This window comes from Hyla sarda, chromosome 1 (genome assembly GCF_029499605.1).
Source record: "Hyla sarda isolate aHylSar1 chromosome 1, aHylSar1.hap1, whole genome shotgun sequence".
In the NCBI taxonomy this organism is placed as follows: domain Eukaryota; kingdom Metazoa; phylum Chordata; class Amphibia; order Anura; family Hylidae; genus Hyla; species Hyla sarda.
In genome coordinates this window covers 27644935-27669218 of record NC_079189.1, presented here as the reverse complement: position 1 = coordinate 27669218, position 24284 = coordinate 27644935, and the positions used below count along the sequence as shown (strand labels likewise).

General features: G+C 40.5%; 1 long non-coding RNA gene across 1 annotated transcript in view; it reads right to left on the bottom strand.

Annotated features, from left to right (window-relative positions):
• Positions 1-4506: 4506 nt before the first annotated feature.
• LOC130326450 (uncharacterized) overlaps positions 4507-24284 on the bottom strand; it is a 78645-nt gene continuing 58867 nt past the window's right edge. The window contains exon 3 of the long non-coding RNA XR_008871098.1: positions 4507-4644. This is a non-coding gene — a long non-coding RNA (uncharacterized LOC130326450). The remainder of the gene's footprint in view (positions 4645-24284) is intronic.

Below are 24284 nucleotides of genomic sequence, written 5' to 3'. Positions count from 1 at the left end.
ATTTAGTTCCATACACAAACAACAGCAAATCAGTAATGGAGAATGACATCTTGTCTTAAATTTAAACCAAGGGGACACCTAGTTTGAAGTTTGATGATCCAGAAGACTTCTCTATCCAATAATTTTTGCTTAATATTGCCTCCTCTAATATTATTGGTGACCCTCTCAATCCCCTGGAGGCTGAGACCAGAAAAATCACCCTCATGTTTCTCGGCAAAATGCTTACTGACCATGGAAAGATGTCGGGTCTGGAAATGGGGGATGTCCGACAGGTGTTTTCTGGTCCTAGTCTTCAGGGGATTGGAGGTGCACCCCACATACTGTAACTGGCAGATGTTGCATGTCATTAAATAAACCACATGACTCGTGTTGCAATTAATATATTCTGACATGCCAAATGTTTCTCCAGTTACTGTGGACATAAAGGTTTTGGAATTCTTCATGATTTTACAACAAATACATTTTAGATGTCCACATTTGAAATTGCCCTTGGTATTCAGCCAAGTTGGTTTTTTGATTTCACCAGAAATGAACAAGCTCGGGGAAACACATTGGCCAATGGTTCTGGCCCTCCGTGACACAAATTTATACCCATGTTCAAAAATTTTTTTATATTGGCTATCATTAACTACCATTGGTAAATATTTCTCAATTATTTTACATATTGGTTTGAAATCTTGGCTATAATTTGTGGAAAAAAGTGGCTCGGTCATTGAACCGAGCCAAGGACATTGCTAGGAGAAAAAATAGGTCTGACTTGGTATATGGCATCAAAAAGCCATTATCACAAGTTCCTAAAAATAATAGTGAAGCTAAACCCCTTGTTTTTTCCACAAATTATAGCCAAGATTTCAAACCAATATGTAAAATAATTGAGAAATATTTACCAATGGTAGTTAATGATAGCCAATATAAAAAAATTTTTGAACATGGGTATAAATTTGTGTCACGGAGGGCCAGAACCATTGGCCAATGTGTTTCCCCGAGCTTGTTCATTTCTGGTGAAATCAAAAAACCAACTTGGCTGAATACCAAGGGCAATTTCAAATGTGGACATCTAAAATGTATTTGTTGTAAAATCATGAAGAATTCCAAAACCTTTATGTCCACAGTAACTGGAGAAACATTTGGCATGTCAGAATATATTAATTGCAACACGAGTCATGTGGTTTATTTAATGACATGCAACATCTGCCAGTTACAGTATGTGGGGTGCACCTCCAATCCCCTGAAGACTAGGACCAGAAAACACCTGTCGGACATCCCCCATTTCCAGACCCGACATCTTTCCATGGTCAGTAAGCATTTTGCCGAGAAACATGAGGGTGATTTTTCTGGTCTCAGCCTCCAGGGGATTGAGAGGGTCACCAATAATATTAGAGGAGGCAATATTAAGCAAAAATTATTGGATAGAGAAGTCTTCTGGATCATCAAACTTCAAACTAGGTGTCCCCTTGGTTTAAATTTAAGACAAGATGTCATTCTCCATTACTGATTTGCTGTTGTTTGTGTATGGAACTAAATATTTTTGGTCTTTCTTGGAGTTTTGGGGGGACAATTTTACATATGTTTATTTTTATATACATAGACAAATTCTCTTCCCCACAATCATTTCCCGCACATGTGACAATTGATAATTAATAGTATATATATAACTGAGCATTAAACAATATTCATACCACATGTGGGGATATGTTTGAGATAATTCAACTGTTCCGTATATCCATTTGCGATCCTATTATATAATTGGAATATAATAAACATAAAAAAGAAACAAAAAATTTTTTCGAACTTATGCTTTTCATGCCCTATGGTAATATATACAGCCATATAGGTCACTTGAATTCATTTAGATTCATATGATATTATATAGGGCTATCTCTATATAGATTTTTCTATTTTTGGAAATTTCCCCCCTGTCTTTTCCTTTTCCATTTTGGGATCGCACATGTATATATGTCATCTGACATTTTGTAATTTTCTTTTGTATTTTTAGTATTAACGTATGTTTTTTTCTACATCATTGCTTGTAATTCAAGCGTTTTAATATGTTGACTATTGTTCACATTATATGTGCGTTTTTTACTATATGTATTATACTTGCTGGATGGAGGTGAATAATGGGTTAAGCCCAGTGAAAACTCCCATCAGGGCGGACCCAATCTTTTCACCCCCATATAAGCGAGCCATTTGCACTATTGTTTTGTATGACTAAGGCTGCTGAGTGCAGCTGAAACGCGTCACCTTGTCATCACCCACAGTTACCGCTGAATAAATATTGCATTGCTTGACATCCTGCTCTGGACAACTCCATTTCTTTCTACTTATATACTTGTACATGGGGGCAGTGTTATAGTATGTATATTTTTGTTCATAGAAGGCAGTATAATAGTAGTTATTTTCTTGTATATAGGAGGCAGTATTATAGTAATTCTAGAACATAGGAGGCAGTATTATAGTAGTTATATTATTGTACATTGGAGACAGTATTATAGTAGTTATATTCTTGTTGATAGGAAACAATATTATAGTAGTTATATTCTTGTACATAGGTGGCAGTATTATAGTAGTTATATTCTTGTATATAGGAAAAAATAATATAGTAGTTATATTCTTGTACATAAGATATGGAATTATAGTATATTCTTGTACATAGGAGGCAGTATTATAGTACTTATATACTTGTACATAGGAGGGAGTGTTATAGTATATATATTTTTGTACATATAAGGCAGTATTATAGTAGTGTTTTCTTGTATATAAGAGGCATTATTATAGTAGTTATAGTTTTGTGCATAGGAGCAGTATTATAGTAGTTATATTCTTGCATATAGGAGGCAGTATTATAGTAGTTATATTCTTGTACATAGGAGCAGTATTACAGAAGTTATATTCTTGTATATAGCAGCAGTATTATAGTAGTTATATTCTTATATATAGGAGCAGTATTATAGTAGTTATATTCTTGTATATAGGAGCAGTATTATAGTAGTTATATTCTTGTATATAGGAGCAGTATTATAGTAGTTATATTCTTGTATATAGGAGCAGTATTATAGTAGTTATATTCTTGTACATAGGAGCAGTATTATAGTAGTTATATTCTTGTATATGGGGGCAGTATTATAGTAGTTATACTCTTGTATATAGGAGTAGTATTATAATAGTTATATTCTTGTACATAGTAGGCAGTATTATAGTAGTTATATTCTTGTATATGGGGGCAGTATTATAGTAGTTATACTCTTGTATATAGGAGCAGTATTATAGTAGTTATATTCTTGTATATAGGAGCAGTATTATAGTAGTTATATTCTTGTATATGGGGGCAGTATTATAGTAGTTATACTCTTGTATATAGGAGTAGTATTATAGTAGTTATATTCTTGTACATAGTAGGCAGTATTATAGTAGTTATATTCTTGTATATGGGGGCAGTATTATAGTAGTTATACTCTTGTATATAGGAGCAGTATTATAGTAGTTATATTCTTGTATATAGGAGCAGTATTATAGTAGTTATATTCTTGTATATAGGGGACAGTATTATAGTAGTTCTATTCCTGTACATAGGAGCAGTATTATAGTAGTTATATTCTTGTACATAGGAAACAGTATTATAGTAGTTATATTCTTGTACATAGGTGGCAGTATTATAGTAGTTATATTCTTGTACATAGGAAATAGCATTATAGTAGTTATTTTCTTGTAGATAAGGAGCAGTATTATAGTAATTATATTTTTGTATATAGGAGGCAGTATTATAGTAGTTATGTTCTTTTACATAGGATGCAGTATTATAGTAGTTATATTCTTGTACATGGGAGGCAGTATTATGTTAGTAAACCAAGCTCCATATGGGTTTATAGATAAAAAAAAAAAAAAAAAAAAGAAGAGTTATTGTTCTTAGAAGGCAAGGAGTAAAAAAAAAAAAAATGCAAAAATGAAACCTGGCTGTGTCCTTAAAGGGGTATTCCTGGCAAAACCTTTTTTTATATATATCAACTGGCTCCAGAAAGTTAAACAGATTTGTAAATTACTTCTATTAAAAAATCTTAATCCTTCCAATAGTTATTAGCTTCTGAAGTTTTCTGTCTAACTGCTCAATGATGATGTCACGTCCCGGGAGCTGTGTATGATGGGAGAATATCCCCATAGGAACTGCACAGCTCCCGGGACGTGAGTCATCAGAAAGCAGTTAGACAGAAAACAACAAATCAACTTCAGACGCTAATAACTATTGGAAGGATTAAGATTTTTTAATAGAAGTAATTTACAAATCTGTTTAACTTTCCGGAGCCAGTTGATATATAAAAAAAGTTTTGGCCTGGAATACCCCTTTAAGGGGTTACACAGACTCGACAGGTGAGTTGAGGTGCCTCCTTTCAGTGGACATACATCATTTTACCTAGATCTTTGCTCAGTCCCAATTGTTTACAATGGTGTCTACATGATAAATATACTTTATCATAAAACAAGAAATCTCTGAGAATATTCAGGTCAGCGGTTTTATTAAAAAATGTATCATATGTCCAAGTTTCATTCCCACTTACTGTATTGTCTTGATGATCAATGGGATTTCATAACTTGTTCATTATTAATTGTTTGTTGCATGACAGCGTTGGAAAGAGACTTGCTTGACAACTGAAGTAAAAAAAAAAGTGTCATACATATTTAAAAAGGTCAAAAAACAATGATTTTATTAAACAAAAAAATGGATAATAAAATACTAGATGCTCCTATTCTTTAAAGTGACACTTTTGTTAATGTGATCAGACAGGAGTTCTCCCATTGCCTTCCCTCTGTAGTTTTCTGTTATGTTTAAAATTTGAGTTCTATGCCTTTTATATGTCTTTATGATCCCAGCAGGAGTTATGTCTATTTTAATATTTTCGAGGCATAGAGAATCCGGGACTAATTCATCTTGTTTAGAAATGTTTGAAATATATGTGCAAGGGAGTGTAGGAATTAGTTTCAAGAAACAAAGGGAAAGCGTGAAAGAAATGCAGAGAGCACTTAAAAACGTGAAGAAACATTTTATTTATTTAAGGGTAGCACAGGCAAAGGCAGTGGAGTGTTGACTCAACAGGGAGCGGAGAGTGGACCCCCGTGGAAAGCTGAGTGTGTAGCTTGTCCCTGTAAAAATCTTTTGCTTCTTTCTTGAAAGGTGCAACCAATTCAACCATTCTAGCTTTTTCTTAGAGTGGCTATCCAGTACTCACATTTTACCTCATGTGCAAAATAGGCTTGTGAGTGTCAGCAGGCATTGGTGGACTAGTGGTAGCTGAAGCCAGTAGACAGCAGGCAGTGGTGAACTAGTGGTAAAGATGTAACCAGTAGACAGCAGGCATTGGTGGACTAGTGGTAGCTGAAGCCAGTAGACAGCAGGCAGTGGTGAACTAGTGGTAAAGATGTAACCAGTAGACAGCAGGCATTGGTGGACTAGTGGTAGCTGAAGCCAGTAGACAGCAGGCAGTGGTGAACTAGTGGTAAAGAGGTAACCAGTAGACAGCAGGCATTGGTGGACTAGTGGTAGTTGAAGCCAGTAGACAGCAGGCAGTGGTGAACTAGTGGTAAAGATGTAACCAGTAGACAGCAGGCATTGGTGGACTAGTGGTAGCTGAAGCCAGTAGACAGCAGGCAGTGGTGAACTAGTGGTAAAGATGTAACCAGTAGACAGCAGGCATTGGTGGACTAGTGGTAGCTGAAGCCAGTAGACAGCAGGCAGTGGTGAACTAGTGGTAAACATGTAACCAGTAGACAGCAGGCATTGGTGGACTAGTGGTAGCTGAAGCCAGTAGACAGCAGGTAGTGGTGAACTAGTGGTAAAGAAGTAACCAGTAGACAGCAGGCATTGATGGACTAGTGGTAGCTGAAGCCAGTAGACAGCAGGCAGTGGTGAACTAGTGGTAATGATGTAACCAGTAGACAGCAGGCATTGGTGGACTAGTGGTAGCTGAAGCCAGTAGACAGCAGGCAGTGGTGAACTAGTGGTAAAGATGTAACCAGTAGACAGCAGGCATTGGTGGACTAGTGGTAGCTGAAGCCAGTAGACAGCAGGCAGTGGTGAACTAGTGGTAAAGAAGTAACCAGTGGACAGCAGGCATTGGTGGACTAGTGGTAGCTGAAGCCAGTAGACAGCAGGCAGTGGTGAACTAGTGGTAAAGATGTAACCAGTAGACAGCAGGCATTGGTGGACTAGTGGTAAAGATGTAGCCAGTAGACAGCAGGCAGTGATGAACTATTGTAAGCTGTAGCAACCGGACAGCAGACATTGGTGGACTAGTGATACTTGTAGCCAGGCCTTGTGATGCTGCTTCTTGTGCTTACATAGAGCCATAATTCCTAAACACAGACCCTGGTTATGCCTTACATTCTTATTGCAGAGATGGCACTGTGCTGGGTTTTCTGGAGATAGGTACACCACCATCTGGGAGGCTTTTTTTCTCAAGCCTTCAGTGCCGCTGTAGTGCCATATTTTGTGTTTTGAAATAGAATGTGTTACATGGCTCAGCACTTTCCAGTGCTGGACTAAGACAGCTCCATTGGTTGACATGCTCACCCCCGCCCCCCACCATTGGTTCCTGGGGGGGCTTGGGGTGTGTGTGCGTGTGTCACGTGACCACAAATATGCTGTCTCAAACACTGTTCCCTTCAGTGTGAGTTCGGCTACCATAGCAAGAGGATGTATTCTGCTGTGATAGCACGCTGTGGCTGTTATGTAATGTCAGCCTTAGTGCTGAGATCCCCTTGCAGACGCACGGTCCCCATAGCGGGGAATCAGTTACATCACAGCCAAAGTGCTTCGGCTATCACAGCAGGAGACATCCTCTTGCTGTTGTAGCCAAACTCACACTGAAGGGAATGGTGCTTGAGACAGCATATTTGTGGTCATGTGACACGTGCACCCCCCCCCTCCCCCACCCAGCCCCCCAGGAACCAATGGTAGGGGGCGGGTGTCCACATGTCTGCCAATGTAAAGGGCTGAGTCATGTAACACATTCTATGGCAAAACACAAAATATGGCACTACACCACCGTCATCTGCTTTTAAGCTGATCAGACCAACAGGCCTGCTGACATCCTCATCCTCACACTCCTCTTCATCCTCTCCACCATTCCTCCCAGTATAAACTTCTGATGGGCTCCTTGCTTCCCCTCAACATATCCATTATGATGCTTTACAGTATCCCCACCACATCTACCACCATCAATCCCACTAGTGCTATTCTCAACCACTGCATCCTCCTACATCCCCTCAGCAACATGCTCCAAAGGCTGACCATGACACAACTCCTCCTTGTGGCTACTGCAGGCTGGGATTTGTTGTGCCTCTTTCTTGGAAGGTAAAAAAAAAATTAAATCATTCTAGCTTTATCTTAGAGTGGCTATCCAGCTATCCAGGCTTTCCGATCCTTTCTCCTTTCATGTAGGTGCCAAAACACCATGTGGGTGCCAAACACCTTTTGCTTTATTACCGCCATTGGCAGGTTCACGTGCAAAGTTGGACAAGTCACTGTCACCCCAAAGGTTTGAAGCGAAACCCGGATGGCGGGGCTCGGCTAACTGATCTCTACTATTTATGAAGAAAATGCACCTCTTTGATACAGCATATGTTGGCAAAGTAGACATGACGTACACCCAGTCTAAAGGGGGTTAAAAAAACACACGATTTACACAGATAGTGATAATTTCTCCTAAAAGGGGTACTCCGGGCCCTGAGACATCTCATCCCCTATCCTTTCGATAGGGAATAAGATGTCTCAGGGCCGGAGTACCCCTTTAATGACCACAGAAGACAACTGTGTCCCCGTGAACCAACATTAAGTAAGCTTGTTCATAGTTTAAAATAAGTATAATTAAAAGTTGGAGAGTGCCTTGCTACACCTGTCCTATAATAATATCACAAAAGCATAAAAGAACATGATATTATCCCTCTATTATTCCAAACAATAACCCACCTGGAGCAGAAGTGAACATGAAAAGCGAGAGTAAGTTGTCAGGAGCCCTGCATTCTCTGCATCTTCCGATTGTTGTTTTCATGTTAAGAATCCTGCAGAGTATTTTGTTCTGTTGAGTGCATTGTTGTTTTTTTTTTGTGTGGCTCTTTTATTCCGTACTAACTCCTCTATAATTGAGATAACACTTGTCTTCACAAAAAACACCTAGATTTCCTTTGGTTTTTCTTTGTTCCTGGATGTTTCAAACCAGAACCCATACTGTCTTGTAGGTGGGGAGAATAAATGCCTGAACAATTACATTGTCTATCGGGACCCGGGAGTTGGCTGAGCTTGCACTGTACCATTCTGTTCACCACTTAATAAAATACGTGGCAATTATTCATTATCTTCTTTGCTCTAATCATAGACCATGTTTGTTCTGTTTTGTGCCGCGTGTTCTACTCTGTCTATTATTTTTTGTGCAAAGAGCATATTAGACATAAATTGTCCTGTCTTGTCTCTTGCTCAGGCTGACAATGATCAGATAGGAGTAAGGCTACTTTCACACTGCCGTTGCGCCCCATCAAACACGTCCGTCAAACTTCCTTTTTTTTTTTTTTTTTTTGGGGGAGTAATTTTGACAGGGCACAATGGGCAACAGCGGGTCCCGATGGACCCAATTATAGTCAAAGGGGTCCATCGGGCGGTGCTGTTTTTCAGCCGGAGTAGCCGGAGAAAAAGGCAGCTCAAGCAGTATTTCTCCCCGGCGGCCCCGACGGGCGTCACAATGGTAGTGTGAAAGTAGCCTAAGCCTGGTTGAACAGGGGCAAGAAAGTCACTATGACAGAGATTTATCAAGCAATTTAGTTAATTTTTTTTTTTTCTACTAAAAATGTCGCACCTGCGACTACACGATTTTTCGTGCAACATTTTGACTGGAAAGCGAGAAAAGAAAGTTTTCCAAAACTTAACTACGTAGTAATAATTTTAAAATGGACTACGGGTAGTCTGGTATTTATTAACCGCAAAAAAAAAGTCGCAACAAGGTTAAAAATTGACTAAATTTACTCCAGCTCAAACATGGAGCAGAAAAAGCTACTACCAAAGTAAAAAAGAAGAAATTGCTTACGTGAAAGAAAATTCTCAACAGGCTGAAACCAGTTGATAAATAAGTCACACATAAGCAAAAAAAAAAAGTAAAGAAAAAAGTTCTAAAAAAAGGAATACATAAGCAAACATTGATAAATGTCCCTCTATATGACCAGTACAGGATTGGGGTTCCTTTAGACCATTACATTTCTAGATGACATATGCACCTGCAATGTTTACTATCTTTGAGGCAAGCACAGGTACTGCTAGATATGCACTCACCTCACAGGGACCCTAACATATCTGTGGGGGTCCGATCAGTTTTCCTTGCAGACAAAAGTCTGCTTACCTAATCCTGGCTGGCCCGAGAGTCTCGATCAGTAGATTGCCAACAACACAGAGTAATGCTGTGCCATAGCATAGCATTATTCAGTGTTAGGAATCTAAGATTAAAGCGAAAAAAGAGCCTTGACACAGCCTCGTATACAGAAAAGTCAAAAAGTTACAGGGGTCAAAATAGGGCAATTAAGCATACTGGGGGAGATTTATCCTTGTTGTCTTTGGTAAATGAGTTTTGAATATTTTTTTTTTTTTCTTCGGCTTTGGTTTTGCTTATGTGTGACATATTTATCATAATATCACAGGAGATTGAAAAATTTGGCTCAGCAAAAAAAAAAAAAAAAAAAAAAAAAATTTGACTTCAGAACACCAACATGTAACACTACCTTTTCTGCTCTAAAATCTCAGCTGTCAAAAATGTGTGAGAAATACAATAAAAAAAAATATATAAAGATGGAGGACAGCACTGGTCCAATCCAGGTTTCAAATATAGAAGAAAGCAGAGGCCCCAACACCAGTCTGGAAGCTCCGGTTCATGTGCAAAAGAGCAGGGATTTATAGGTTACAGTTATCTATGTTTTGGCTCAATGTGAGCCTTTATCAGGCATGCTTGAGATATATTTATACATATGTATATATATATATATATATTTATATATATATTCCATAACTCTATGGAAACCTGGTAATTGGTTCTAAAGGCACCAAAATGTCATCCAAAAATAGGAAAAAGTGAGAATTAAAGAAAAATAAGTAGATAACTAATATAGATAAAGCAAATCCTTCCATATAAAAGTAAGAAAGATCTGCTGGGAGCTGTAAATCACGGTCTATGTCAGTGTTTCCCAAGCAGGGAGCCTCCAGCTGTTGCAAAACTACAAGTCCCAGCATGCCCGGACAGCCAAAGGCTGTCCGGGCATGCTGGGAGTTGTAGTTTTGCAACAGCTGGAGGCTCCCTGCTTGGGAAACACATGTCTATGTAGAGGACAGGAGCTTCTTCCAGGTCCTGTACAGTAAACTAAATGTCCTAAAAAAGTAACATGGAGCCGCCCTCACCTGGTGTTCAAAGGAGCAGGTAACCCTGGTACAGGTAAAGAGTACAGAACGTGTTAGACACCAGTCAATGCATACGCTTCAGTAATACAGGTGTTTTATCAGTAAATTGCCCATTCTGATTGGTCAGTTCTTTCGGCCATTGACACGTTTCACAGATCTGGACTGTCCGTAACATTGTATGTTGAGTCTGGTTTCAACTTACAATGGTCCAGAAAAGACCATCGTATGTTGAAACTATTGTATGTTGTGGTAATTGTAAGTTGAGGGATCACTGTATGTATACATATATATATATATATATATATATATATATATATATATATGTTTATTAAATATTGTTTTCCTCTTTTTCGCCCTAAATGTACTAACCCACTTTTTTTGTGTGTTTTTTTTTCTTCTCAATTCAGATCCGCATTCGGTGGACTGCGTCGATGACCTGTGTCCTTTTTTTTATTATATTAATAAAATGGTTAACAAGGGCTTGTGGGGTGAGTGGAAGTTGTAGATAAGCAACAGCTGAAGGCTCCCTGTTCCGAAACTACAACTTTCATCATTGGGGAAAATCTTCTGGTGTTCTCCTAAGTAAAGGTGTCATTATTTTTCTGAATGTTTCTTTATTTTTTAGATAAATATGCTACAGAAGTATATATATTTTTTTGTTTGGTTATTTATTTATTGGTTAGTTCTGGGTTAATTTTGCTTCACATTTCCGCAAAAAATTCAGATTAATCCTAATCTGAATTTTTCAGGATTCGTTTCGGGTGAATCACAATGTACAGAAGAAGGGACTCCTGTCTTTGACACAAGTCCCTGCTCCTGTTCAATGAAGCATACACAGAGCGCTAAGCCAAGTGAATGTGTGAAGCCTGGAGGAAAGCCATGATAAAAAGTGTTTGACAAGAGCCCCTGCTCCTGTAAGTAGTTTGCATTATGCCCAACATCAATTGCCTAGGGGGCCACAGGAAACTACGTATAGGAGCAGGGACTTGTGGCAAAGAGTAGAGTAAATGCTGTGCATTCAGTTCATTGGTTGGGCAGGGCTCTCTATACCCGCCCCAGTGATTGTGTGCGATGGCAGCTCCAGGGTAAGTAGAAATTCTATATTCATTGGTACTTTCGCTGCTCTGTGCCCGAGTTGATGCCTACACTAGAACTAGGGAACATTAACTGGGTAAGAGTAACAAAGCATCAGTGTACAGGAGCTGGGACACCTGTCTTCTGACAGGTATCCTTGCTCCTGTATGAAGCCAATCTGGATGTTGAATATAATCAAATTAAGCAGCTGATTCAATTGTTGGTAGGTTACTTGTGTCTACAACCTTCTAAATATAAAACATAGAATTATGAAGAGTAAAAAGTAAGCTAATATCCATAATACATCATACAATTAATAATTGATATAAAGAATAGTTAGGACACCTTATTTTTCTCGTCTATGTGCTTCATGTTATTTCCCAACCAGACTGACCCTTGCACGAGGGCCAACAATTCTCGCATCACTATTCTGAATTGTTGGGTCTGAATAGGTCACAGTCCTCACAAGATCAACACGTCTCCTGAAATGTACTGCGAGATCTTGATGTTTACAGTATCCAATTTTCCATCAGTGACCTCCGGTGGATAAGTCAACGCATCTTGCAAACACAGCATTTTTCATCTTCTAAAATATTTAGTTCTTTCAGGAACCCTGCTCTATCCAATATCGGTGTTACGGTTTTGGCTGCATTATTTTAGACCGGGGATAAAGTAATAAGGCAAAAAATATAGCTGAAAGGGTGCTTAGCTTTAAAAAAAAAAAATACAAAAACTTTCAATTAGTCATAGTGACATGTCATCACTGGGGTGGGGGTTAAAGTGGGCTATAGAGAGAGCTGAATGTGGGGTGTATGGAGTAAAAGAAAGTCAATGAAATGAATCCATACCCCAATTGTTCGATCAGATACAAAGGAATATGGTACTTAGCCCTTCTGGCCACCATTTTAGTGATTGGCAAGGGTGTCACAACCTGGACCCTCAATGATCAAACCATTTGACATTTGCCTACGACACGTCAAATTTATTTTAAAAGCTAGGTATTTGTTTAACATAAATTTAAACCTCTCTTAACAACATGGTGGTTCATAATGGCTAAAAACTGTTTTGTACTAGCTAGATCGTGTGCGAGGTCTAAAAGATTGCCTGATAATCACATTTAATCCTTAAAAGTAGGTGGGTACTTTCTGTCAGCACAAAACCCAGGTTGTGTCTCCTGATATAGTTAGTTACCAATTGTAAGTCGGACAATGAGTCAACTTGAGAAGTCACTGCCACTCAGAAGATCAATTTATTCCTCGTTTGAAATATTATGTGATGGTTGGAGACCATTTCCCTCATGGAGCAGAACGGTGCCCCTATTATAACCAGCCCTGTCATAACACAATCACGAGTGGATCAGTCACTGCCTCCCACATGATTAGAGATGAGCGAATCAAATCAGACAAATCCAAATTCATTCCGAATTTCATGAAAAATTTGATTCTGACCGAATCCGAATTTCCACTCAATTCGAAATAACAAATTTCTTCATTTACTCCATGTTATTACTCTAAGGCTAAGATTCCACTGAGTTTTTGCAGTAGAAAAAATGTATTTAACAAAATTTCTATTTTCTATAACAACATTTTTATACATTTTTAATCAGGGACCAATTTATAATAAAAAGAGGAATTGGGGGGCTCACACTGATATTTTAAAGGAAGTGTATGCCGAGGTTTCTGCGTTACACATAACCCCGCGTGTAAAAAGTGAATACAATGAAAGTAAAAGGGTTGCAGACCTCAAGGTATATACTTACTATATGTGGAATGGATCACTAGGTTTTTAATAAAAGTGTATAGTGGTTTAAATGAGTTGTATGTGTGATGGAATAGAATGTGCAGACTAGTTGTATAGAAAACCAAAAAATAATGTTTTTTGATTAATTATTTAGTTATATAAATGGTCTCAGCAGGGCCCTTGCTTGAGACCAGTAAAATAGATGGTAATAAAAATCAAAATAGTAATAAAACAATGATAAAATACAAGTTTTTTTAGCAGCCACCTCTGTAGAACTTGGATTCTATTTAGTCAAATCAGGCCGTTTCTGTTATCTGATCTGTATTATCGGCAGTCTTAGAATAACAGTAGCAATTAGAATAACAGTAGCAATCGGTGTTGTAATCCAGGAAATATTGTAACAAGTATGGATCCAGAGATACTGTAGCAAGTAATTACTGTTGGTGCTACTGCACCACTCACCGCTCCGTTTAGGTCGGGATGGTAGCCCCTGGTGTGCTGGGCTCCTCGTCACAAGCTGGCTCGGCTGGGCAGCCGGCACAATAGATGTGTCTGCGCGGTGTGTCCCGAACCTCCTCCGGTGGGGCACAGATGATTGCTCGGTCTTATGGATGGAATCACGGCAAACAGGCAGGTTGGTGAGTGGATGCAGGCGATGCTTGTGTGCGCGGCAGCGTGCGCACGTTCTGAACAGTAGTCGCGAACAGTGGTCAAGTCCCGAACAGTGGTTCCAGCTGTTGCCAATGTTGGTAGTGGGTGATAGTTCCAGAGGTGGTCTGTGTGAAGTAAGTACAGGGCTAGACACATTTTGGGGAGACCCCTTTTTTCAATAGACCCATATTTCTTCATTTACTCCATTTTGTTATTACTCTAAGGCTAAGATTCCACTGAGTTTTTGCAGTAAAAAAATTTATTTAACAAAATTTCTATTTTCTATAACAAAATTTTTATACATTTTTAAACAGGGACTAATTTATGTGGGCGGCAGGGACCTAAACATGCGGCCAACGGTAATAAAAATGTAGAAAGGGGCCATTTAAATGTAAAAGTAATATATTTTTTTGAATTAATTTTGTTAAACTTTTTATTAGTAAAGCATTTTAATAATGTGTTTAATAAAGTATGTGTGTGTGTGTTTTAATTTTTTTTTTTTAGGTAGTACTACTACTCCCAGCATGGAACAGACTGTCCCATGACGGAAGTAGTACTACCTGTACTAACAGACAGATCATATATATATATATATATATATATATATATATATATATATATATATGTAATATACGGCAGTGCAGGGGAGAAGAGCGGCCGTGCCCCGCATCTGTACATTATACAGGACGATCGCAGTGGGTGTCAGGACTGACACCCGCTGTGATCTTTCCTTAACTGCAGGTACTACTGCTCCCAACATAGAGCACTCAGCACTCAGCTCCATGCTGGGAGTTGTAGTACCTGCATTAATAGACAGATGGCAGAGAGTGTCAATTCTGACACTTGCGATCTGTCTATTAATGAAGGTACTACAGCTCTCAGCATGGAGCTGAGTGTGCTCCATGTTGGGAGCAGTAGTACCTACAGTTAAAGCGCAACTGTCACTGATTTTAACCCCCATAAACTAGCCCCAGGATGACAAAGTTGTTAGAAATTACAGTTCAAGCATACCCTTTGATGCTTTCTAGCAGCTTTTATCAGGCAAAAAAATGCTTTTTATGAAAGTCAGCAAAAGTCCCCATATCCCCTGTATGTCAGCGCTGGGACCGCTGTGTAATTGACACACAGGCCCCAGCGCATCGGCCCCTTATTCTTATATGTGGGTAGTGGGTTTTCTAGTGTAAAAGAATAATCAGTGTCCGTTCTCCTGTGCACAGCGGTGATGCGATGCGGGCGGCCAGCTTTCACAGCAAACGCTCGCTCCCCATGGGCGGCATAATGCAGTAGTGGAATGAGCTGGCAGCGCGCATTGCATCACCGTTGTGCACTCTAGGAAGACAGGAGAATGGGCGGCCGGCTCATTCTGCTACTGCATTACGCCGTGCATAGGGCCTTAGGGAACAAGCGCTTGCTGTGGCCACCCGCATTGCATCACTGCTGGGCACAGAAGAACGTGCACTGTTGATGCGCCACCCGAAGAATAAGGGGTCTATGCGCTGGGTTCTGTGTGTCAATTACGCAGCGGTCCCAGCGCTGACATACAGGGGATATCCGACTGTTGCTGACTTTAATAAAAAGCATTTTTTTTAACCTGATTAAAGCTGCTAGAAGGCAGCAAAAGGTATGCTTGAACTGTAATTTTAACAACTTTGTCATCCTAGGGCTAGTTTATAGGGGTTAAAATCTGTGACAGCTGCACTTTAAGGATAGATCACCCCGAGTGTCACTTCTGACACCTGTTGCGATCCTTCTGTATAATGTATAGCTCTTCTATAGTTCCCTGCACTGATGTATATATAAACCTATTCATATTTCCCACAGAGAGTTGCGATTGGCTGGAACCATCGGGCCAATCACAACTCTCTGTGGGAAATATGAATAGGTGTATAAATACGTCAGTGCAGGGGACCATACATTATACAGGAGGATTGCAACAGGTGTCAGAAGTGACACTTGGGCGATCTTTTCTTAAAGCGCAGCTGCCACGAATTTTAACCACAGTAAACTAGCCCTAGGATGACAAAGTTGTTAAAATTACAGTTCCAGCATACCTTTTGCTGCCTTCTAGCAGCTTTAATCAGGTTTAAAAAAATGCTTTTTATTAAAGTCAGCTTTAACTGCAGGTACTACTGCTCCCAACATGGAGCACACTCTGCTCCATGCTGAGAGCTGTGAGAGCTGTAGTACCTGCATTAATAGACAGATCGTAAGTGTCAGAATTGACACTAGCTGCGATCTGTCTATTAATGCAGGCACTACAACTCCCAGCATGGAGCTGAGTGTTCTCCATGTTGGGAGCAGTAGTACCTGCAGTTAAGGAAAGATGACAGCAGGTGTCACTCCTGACACCAACTGCGATTGTCCTGTATAATGTATAGCTATGGGGCACGGCCACTCTTCTGTGGTCCCTGCACTGCCGTATATATACACCTATTCATGTTTCCCGCAGAGAGTTGTGATTGGCTGGAACCATCTGGCCAATCACAGCACTCTGCGGGAAATATGAGTCTGTGATGTGAAGAACTTAGTGCAGATTCGCGCAGAAGAGCAGCCAGCCGCCCGTGAATTTATTCGGATCGAATCAAAAAATTCAGTGAATCAGCCGAATCTAATTTTTCAAAAATTCGCACATCTCTACACATAATTACATAGTTACATAGTTAGTACGGTTGAAAAAAGACATACGCCCATCAAGTTCATCCAGGGAATTGAAGGGTAGGGGTGTGGCGCGATATTGGGGAAGGGATGGGATTTTATATTTCTTCATAAGCATTAATGTTATTTTGTTCCAGGAATGTATCAACACCCTTATCCTCCACTGCTGCCATTGTTCCATTATTAGTAAGACTCGCTTCCATTGTTCTACCTTCCCCGATTTCAAACCTGGGAAAACTAACAGAATAAACTGTATATTCATGAATCCATATATGGACTAAAACCTTTAATTTCTATTGACTTCTGGGCCCCATTTCCTCAGCACTTGTGTAGATTAATCTTTACCTTAATTATATAATGGCCTCACCTACTGCATTGATCTGGTTGTGGTGATCCATTGTATCTAAATGGGATTGACTATGTTGTCTTCACGTCCCTTCATTAACCAGCGCCTTCATTTAATCCTATTCCTTCTGGGCCATCATTCACTGTCTTATCATCTACTTAACTTCCCAGTCAATCGGCCTCAGCTTTGGCCTTATTACCCTTCAATGAGCTTACATGGACCTAAAATCGATATAACCATACCACATGAACTTTTCCTATACAGGTTCTGAAAAAAAGGAGACCCTGGTTGAATGTAATATAGATTATGTTTTACATTTTTATATACATAAAAAAAAGCTTTTGCAGGTGTCCATTATAAAAGAAAAAGTCTTGTGGAAGAAAACATATCCCCTAGTTTCCCTTTAACCCCCAAGTTTATGATCGCGCGGGGTCCGACCACTGGGGCCCCCTTGTGATCTTCTGTATGGAGCCCCGACTCTTCTCCACAGAAGAGCGTCATGACCCAGTTGGCTATCTTGGGCTCTCCCATAGAGCTATATGGAAGGGGTGTGGTGGCCACCACTTTGGGTGGGGGTCGTGCAGGGGCTCCATACAGGAAAACGCAGGGTGCCCCAGCGGTTAGAACCCCCGTCATCTAAAACATATCCACTATCCTGCAGATAGGGGATAAGTTTTCTTCCACATGACTTTACCTTTAAGACATCATGATTTGGCTTTTGATCTTCAAATGTTTTCCATAATGTCAGATGCAACCTTTAAATAGGACATGTTACAGGGTTTCCTATTTTGTTTTCTGCCCTTTTTACAAAGTAATAAGGTAATTTGCCCCAAAGTCACCTCCAAATGGTCTTGTCTTCTGCTGAACCTTGGGGACCTATTTTTGTTAGAGATCCGAGTAGTTGTAAGGTATTCACAAGGTTTCCTATTCTATTTCTATCTCCTATTCTATTTTCTATTCTATTTCGACCCTTAAAAAATTGGGGCTCGAAGAAAACTTCAAAATATCAACAATTCTGAAAAGAGACACTTGTTAAAAAGACAGAAAGAAGCAATTTTTTTTATACATAGTGATATGGCCACACTATAGGTGGTTTGTGACCCCCTTATGTTCAATTGGCTTATCTTAAAAATGTATATATAATTTTTTAATACACCAAGAAAAAAGCAGACAGGGATAAGCAACCACTGTCAGAATAACTTAGTGACGTGTCATTTCAATAATAGTACCCCAAACGATTAAACACTATCACAAAAATGAATAAGAAAAATCCATAATCTTTATTAGACATATTACAAACAATGTATAAAATCATGTTAAAAACATAATAGCACCAGTAACTACCTCTATGAATTACATGACATGATAAGGTGTGGTAAAATAATAGTATGCAGGGATATGCACAATCAGTATATATAAGTAAATAATATGTAACATGTCTGGTAAGGCTTGTTTGATTCATAGATACTGAGACTTTGTATATGCTGCTACATTGTCTGTTTACTATATTATATTATTTACTTAGATACTTAGATACTGATTGTGCATATCCCTGCATACTATTATTAAGATATTAGATATTTTTTTCTGTTTACCACACCTTATCATGTCATGTTATTCATAGAGGTAGTTACTGGTGCTATATGTTTTTAACTAACATGATACGGCCCAACAAACATTTCAGTGTGCAGAAATGTTTGCTAGTCCAATAGAGACTAAATGGAGCACTGACTGAACACGTGTGGTACGTATTGTTCCTTCCCGAAAACAATTTTGTCCCATGAATGGTGGGGTCCCACAAGTAAGGCCCCACAAAACAGCTGGGGGTGAAGAATACCCTTCAGGAAAGACATCTGAGCATCTTTGCACGTTCTCCAGCCTCACCTGAAATCCTGGAATACAATTTAAACACTGGATATGCAATTTTTTTTTAAAAAAAGCTAAATTTATTTCTGTCTCTAGGGGCGCTGCAGGGAAAAGGTTTCAGATTTGTTTGGTTGGGAATGGGCTTCCTCTTGCTGGTATTACAGCAGTTGATAGTTTCTGTCCTCTCAGATCGGCCTTAATTGACATTTATCTATGTGATTCCTATCAATGTTTTCCCCCATTACAGATAATGTTCTCTCCCCCATTACAGATAATTTTTTCCTCATGACAGATAATATCTCCTCCATCACAGATAATGTTCTTCCTTATCACAGATAATGTTCTCTCCATCACTGATAATGTTCTTCCTCATCACAGATAATGTTCTTCCCTATCACAGATAATGTTCTCTCCATCACTGATAATGTTCTCCCCATCACAGATAATGTTCTCCCCTATCACAGATAATATTCTTCCCCATCACAGATAATGTTCTCTCCATCCCAGATAATGTTCTTCATCATCACAGATAATGTTCTGCCCATCACAAATAATGTTCTCCCCATCACAGTTAATATTCTCCCCCATCACAGACAATGTTCTTCCTCCTCACAGATAATGTTGTCCTCATCACAGATGTTTTTCCTCATAACAGATAATGTTCTCCCCATCACAGATAATGTCTGCCTATTTTCCCTCATCACAGATAATGTTCTTCCTCATCATAGATAATGTTCTCCTCATCACAGATAATGTTCTCACCATCACAGATAATGGTCTTTATCATCACAGATAATGCTCTCCCCATCACAGATAATGTTCTCCCCATCACAGATAATGTTCTTCCTCATCACAGATAATTTTCTTCCCCATCACAGATAATGTTCTTCCTCATCACAGATAATGTTCTCCCGATCACAGATAAGGTTCTTCCTCATCATGGATAATGTTCTCCTCATCACATATAATGTTCTCCCCTTCACAGATAATGTTCTTCCTCAACACAGATAATGTTTCCTCATCTCAGATAATGTTCTCCTCATCACAGATAATGTTCTTCCTCATAACAGATAATGTTCTACCCCATTACAGATAATGTTGTCCCCATCACAGATAATGTTGTTACGCCGAGCGCTCCGGGTCCCTGCTCCTCCCCGGAGCGCTTGCGGTGTTCCTCTTTCTGCAGCGCCCCGGTCAGACCCGCTGACCGGGAGCGCTGCACTGACATTGCCGGCGGGGATGCGATTCGCATAGCGGGACGCGCCCGCTCGCGAATCACATCCCAAGTAACTCACCTGTCCCGGCCCCCGGCTGTCATGTCCTGGCGCGCGCGGCTCCGCTCCTTAGGGCGCGCGCGCCAGCTCTCTAAGATTTAAAGGGCCAGTGCACCAATGATTGGTGCCTGGCCCAATTAGCCTAATTAGCTTCCACCTGCTCCCTGGCTATATTACCTCACTTCCACTGCACTTCCTTGCCGGATCTTGTTGCCTTGTGCCAGTGAAAGCGTTTAGTGTTGTCCAAAGCCTGTGTTCCAGATCTTCTGCTATCCACATTGACTACGAACCTTGCCGCCTGCCCCGACCTTCTGCTACGTCTGACCTTGCCTCTGCCTAGTCCTTCTGTCCCACGCCTTCTCAGCAGTCAGCGAGGTTGAGCCGTTGCCGGTGGATACGACCTGGTTGCTACCGCCGCAGCAAGACCATCCCGCTTTGCGGCGGGCTCTGGTGAATACCAGTAGCATCTTAGAACCGGTCCACCGAGACGCTCCACGCCAATCCCTCGCTGACACAGAGGATCCACATCCAGCTAGCCGAATAGTGACAAATGTTCTCCCTCATCACAGATAATGTTCTCCCTCATCACAGATAATTTTCTTCTCCATCACAGATAATGTTCTTCCTCATCACAGATAATGTTCTCCCCATCACAGATAATGTTCTACCTCATCACAGATAATGTTCTCCCCTTCACAGATAATGTTCTTCCTCATCACAGATAATGTTCTCCTCATCACAGATAATGTTTTCCCCGTCACAGATAATGTTCTTCCTCATCACGGATAATGTTCTTCCTCATCACAGATAATGTTCTCCGCCATCACAAATAATGTCTGCCTATTTTTCTATGAGTCTGAGATGAACATCCAAATTAAAATCATTTTAAATTATCTTAAACTATTCTACTCTGCATTTGTTTCCAAAATTTTCCTTTATTTTCCCCAGGAAAAAACGGGAAAAAACAAAAAAAAAAATTTTTATGGCTTCAAAATTTCTGGAAATTCTACATCTCTACTCGTGTTTTCTTAGGTCAAAGAGGGTTGTTTCAAGCCATTTTAGCTGATAAAAAAAAAAACAATTACTTCTAAATTACTTCTATTTAAAAATATTAATCCTTCCAGTACTTATCAATTGCTGTATGCTCTAGCAGAAATTGTATTGTTCTTTTCAGTCTGACCACAGTGCTCTCTGCTGACACCTCTGTCTGTGTCAGGAACTGTCTAAAGTACAAGCAAATCCCCAAAGCAAACCTCTCCTGCTCTGAACAGTTCCTGATATGGACAGAGGTGTCAGCAGGGAGCACTGTGGTAAGACTGAAAAGAACTCCAGAAAGAAATACAACTTCCGCTGGAGCATACAGAAGCTGATAGGAACAAATCTGTTTACCTTTCTGCCACCAGTTTAATTTTTTTTTCCCTGGAGTACCCCCTTAAGATTGGGAGCCACTTATATACAGAGGCCCTTCATTATGGTTAATAGAGAAATTTCCAGAGTGTGGGATCCCAGTCCTCTCTGTGATATCCATATACATACCTCTGTAGCTCTGTAGTATAATGCAGCCTACATTTTTGTTTTAGCGGCCCTTTAAAATCAGAAGCTTCTTCTGCATCGAACCACAAAACACAATTCAATGAATTACATTAGTGGACTTTAAACATTCTTCTCACTAACAAAATACAATCGTGATTCGAGATCTTGAGCCGTGTCTGCAAGTGACTAATGTGTATTGATGGTGTAATAAAGTGTAAGTTCTGACAGTAAAGAGTAAAAGCTTCTGTGCACTTTATGGGTATTTTATTACTCCGAATTTAGGTTTCTTTGTATTTACATATAAAGACACTATGGAGATTTATCAGTCCCATCCCATCTTCTCCTGAAGACTTATTTTCTTCAGAATAAGGTTAATTTGGGAACCAAATAAACAAAAATTAGCATTTTATTTGTTACATGGAGAAATGTAAAAACAAATGTGATTTTGATAACGGTTTTGTTATATTTGTTTTCTATGCTTCCTGAAACACCATGAAACGATGTCGACTCTGTTTCACAATTATTTCTTCACCATGAAGTTGCATTTTACATTAAGGGGTTCACATAAAAATAACTGGGCCATTTAACCAAGATTAAATAGGGCAATAGGGCCTCTGCATTGGACAATCCCTAGTTGTAAGAAGTGATGTAGGAGAGAAAAAGACAGGGGGCACTCCCTTCATTTATGTATACCGACTTAGTGTGACCCTCCACCACACCAAAGTGATATACTCACCAGATCAGGTGGAAAACCTTGATCCCGGATGTCCCGGGGTCACTGCTCACCGTAGGCTGGTATGTGTAAGGTGTTGGTAGGTTATGGCTGCCGCACTCTGACCGGGACTGAACCCTTGCGCAAGGGCCAGTTTTGGCAAATCGAGAATTATAGAGAAAGAAATGGTCTTAGAGGCGCTGCGCAAATTTGGTCACAAATGGAGAGACTCGAGCCAGCACAGGACAATAGAATTTATTTGACACAACGGATGACGCGTTTCGGCACACAAAGAGTGCCTTCCTCAGGTCCAAAACATACAGTGCAATCACTTGGGTGGTAGAATGCAAGGATGCACTTGTGCGGTTACTGTGAGGTGTGGTGTGGTTCGTCTACGCCAGTTGTAAGAAGAGTTCCTTGACTATAAGCAGGTCAAAATATTTCCCTCTGTTGGGACCTTTAGCTATAAGCTTTAATTTATGGGTAAATTTGGCAGTATGTGTTCCAATTTCCCTGCAGCACCACCACAGGGGGGAATGAGGAATCACACAGTGCCCATTTGATTCAGCAACTTGTCTTTGTAATACGGGAAAGATCCTCCAGCGTGAGAGACACTCTGGCCAAATGGTGAAGATCCTAAAAAGGGGAGTCCTTTCTGCTATCTAATATGGTAAATTAAAATCGTCATTCTATATCAGACAACACCTGAAGTGTTGGGAAGTGTTAGGAAGTGAGGTCAACTTAGGCTGGGCCTCTCCAATTGATCAATATCAGCCACTGAGCTGCCTCCATTACAAGTCCACTCTTGGCTACATTGAAAGAATGTGTTGGTGGCTAGTCAGTACCCTAGTGATCCTGACTAGTCCATAATTGATAAGTCTCTGCTCATGCATGATCATTCTCCATAAGTGTCTATGGGAAATATGGGAACAGGCAAGCATGCTGACCTCAGGTCAACTTGGGCTTGGTCCCCCCTAGTGGCCTGATACAAGCCAACTGGATTGCCTCTCACCCTTGGCTGTATTGAAAGCATGCATTACAAGTTGGTGGCTAGTCAGTACCCAAGTGATCCTGACTAGTCTCCAGGAACTATGTTAAAACGCAGAGAATTCACTAAAGGAACGCGTCTCCTGAGAGATCAAGGGATTATTTACAAATGGGGTTTCCCTGTTAACCTCCTGAGCGGTTATTCCGAGCGTGACTCAGGGTTAATTTTCCCTGCCAGGATCGGTAACCTCGAGTCATGCTCGGGGTAGAATTGCAGAGTTGCTGGCTGGGCTGCACGATATATCGCAAAAGCAATGCGATATAGCGATACGGCCCCCAGGAAACCATGCGATTATCTGCTCGGGTCGGCTCCCGTGGCGGGGGCCGGCCAGAGCAGGTAAAGAAAAATACTACAAGTCAGTGTTTCCCTACCAGGGGGCCTCCAGCTGTTGCAAAACTACAACTCTCAGCATGCCTGAACATCCGGTTCCTGCTCTCTTCACTATTCATCTTCTAGGACCTTTTCAGCCAATCACAGGCGGCAGTGGTGTCAAGCCAATGATTGGCTGAAGGGGAAAGGACTTGTTCTGCAGCAAATACACTAGGTTTGAAATCTGCCCGGCAAACCCAGTGTATCCTGCTGCAGGACAAGACAAAGTGAGAAGGGGGGGGGGGGGATGCGACAAAGGGGGGAATGTGATAGAGGGGGGAATGTGACAAAGGGGGGAATGTGACAGAGGGGGGAATGTGACAAAGGGGGGAATGTGACAGAGGGGGGAATGTGACAAGAGGGAAGAATGTGACAAGGGGGGATGTGACAGGGGGGAGGGGAATGTGACATGAAGGGGGGGATCTGACAAGGGGGGAAGAATATGACAAGGGGGGATGTGACAGGGGGGAGGGGAATGTAACATGGAGGGGGGAGAATGTAACAAGGGGGGGGGGGAATGTGACAAGGGGGGAATGTGACAAGGGGGGGAATGTGACAAGGGGGGAAGAATGTGACAAGGAGGGGGGAGAATG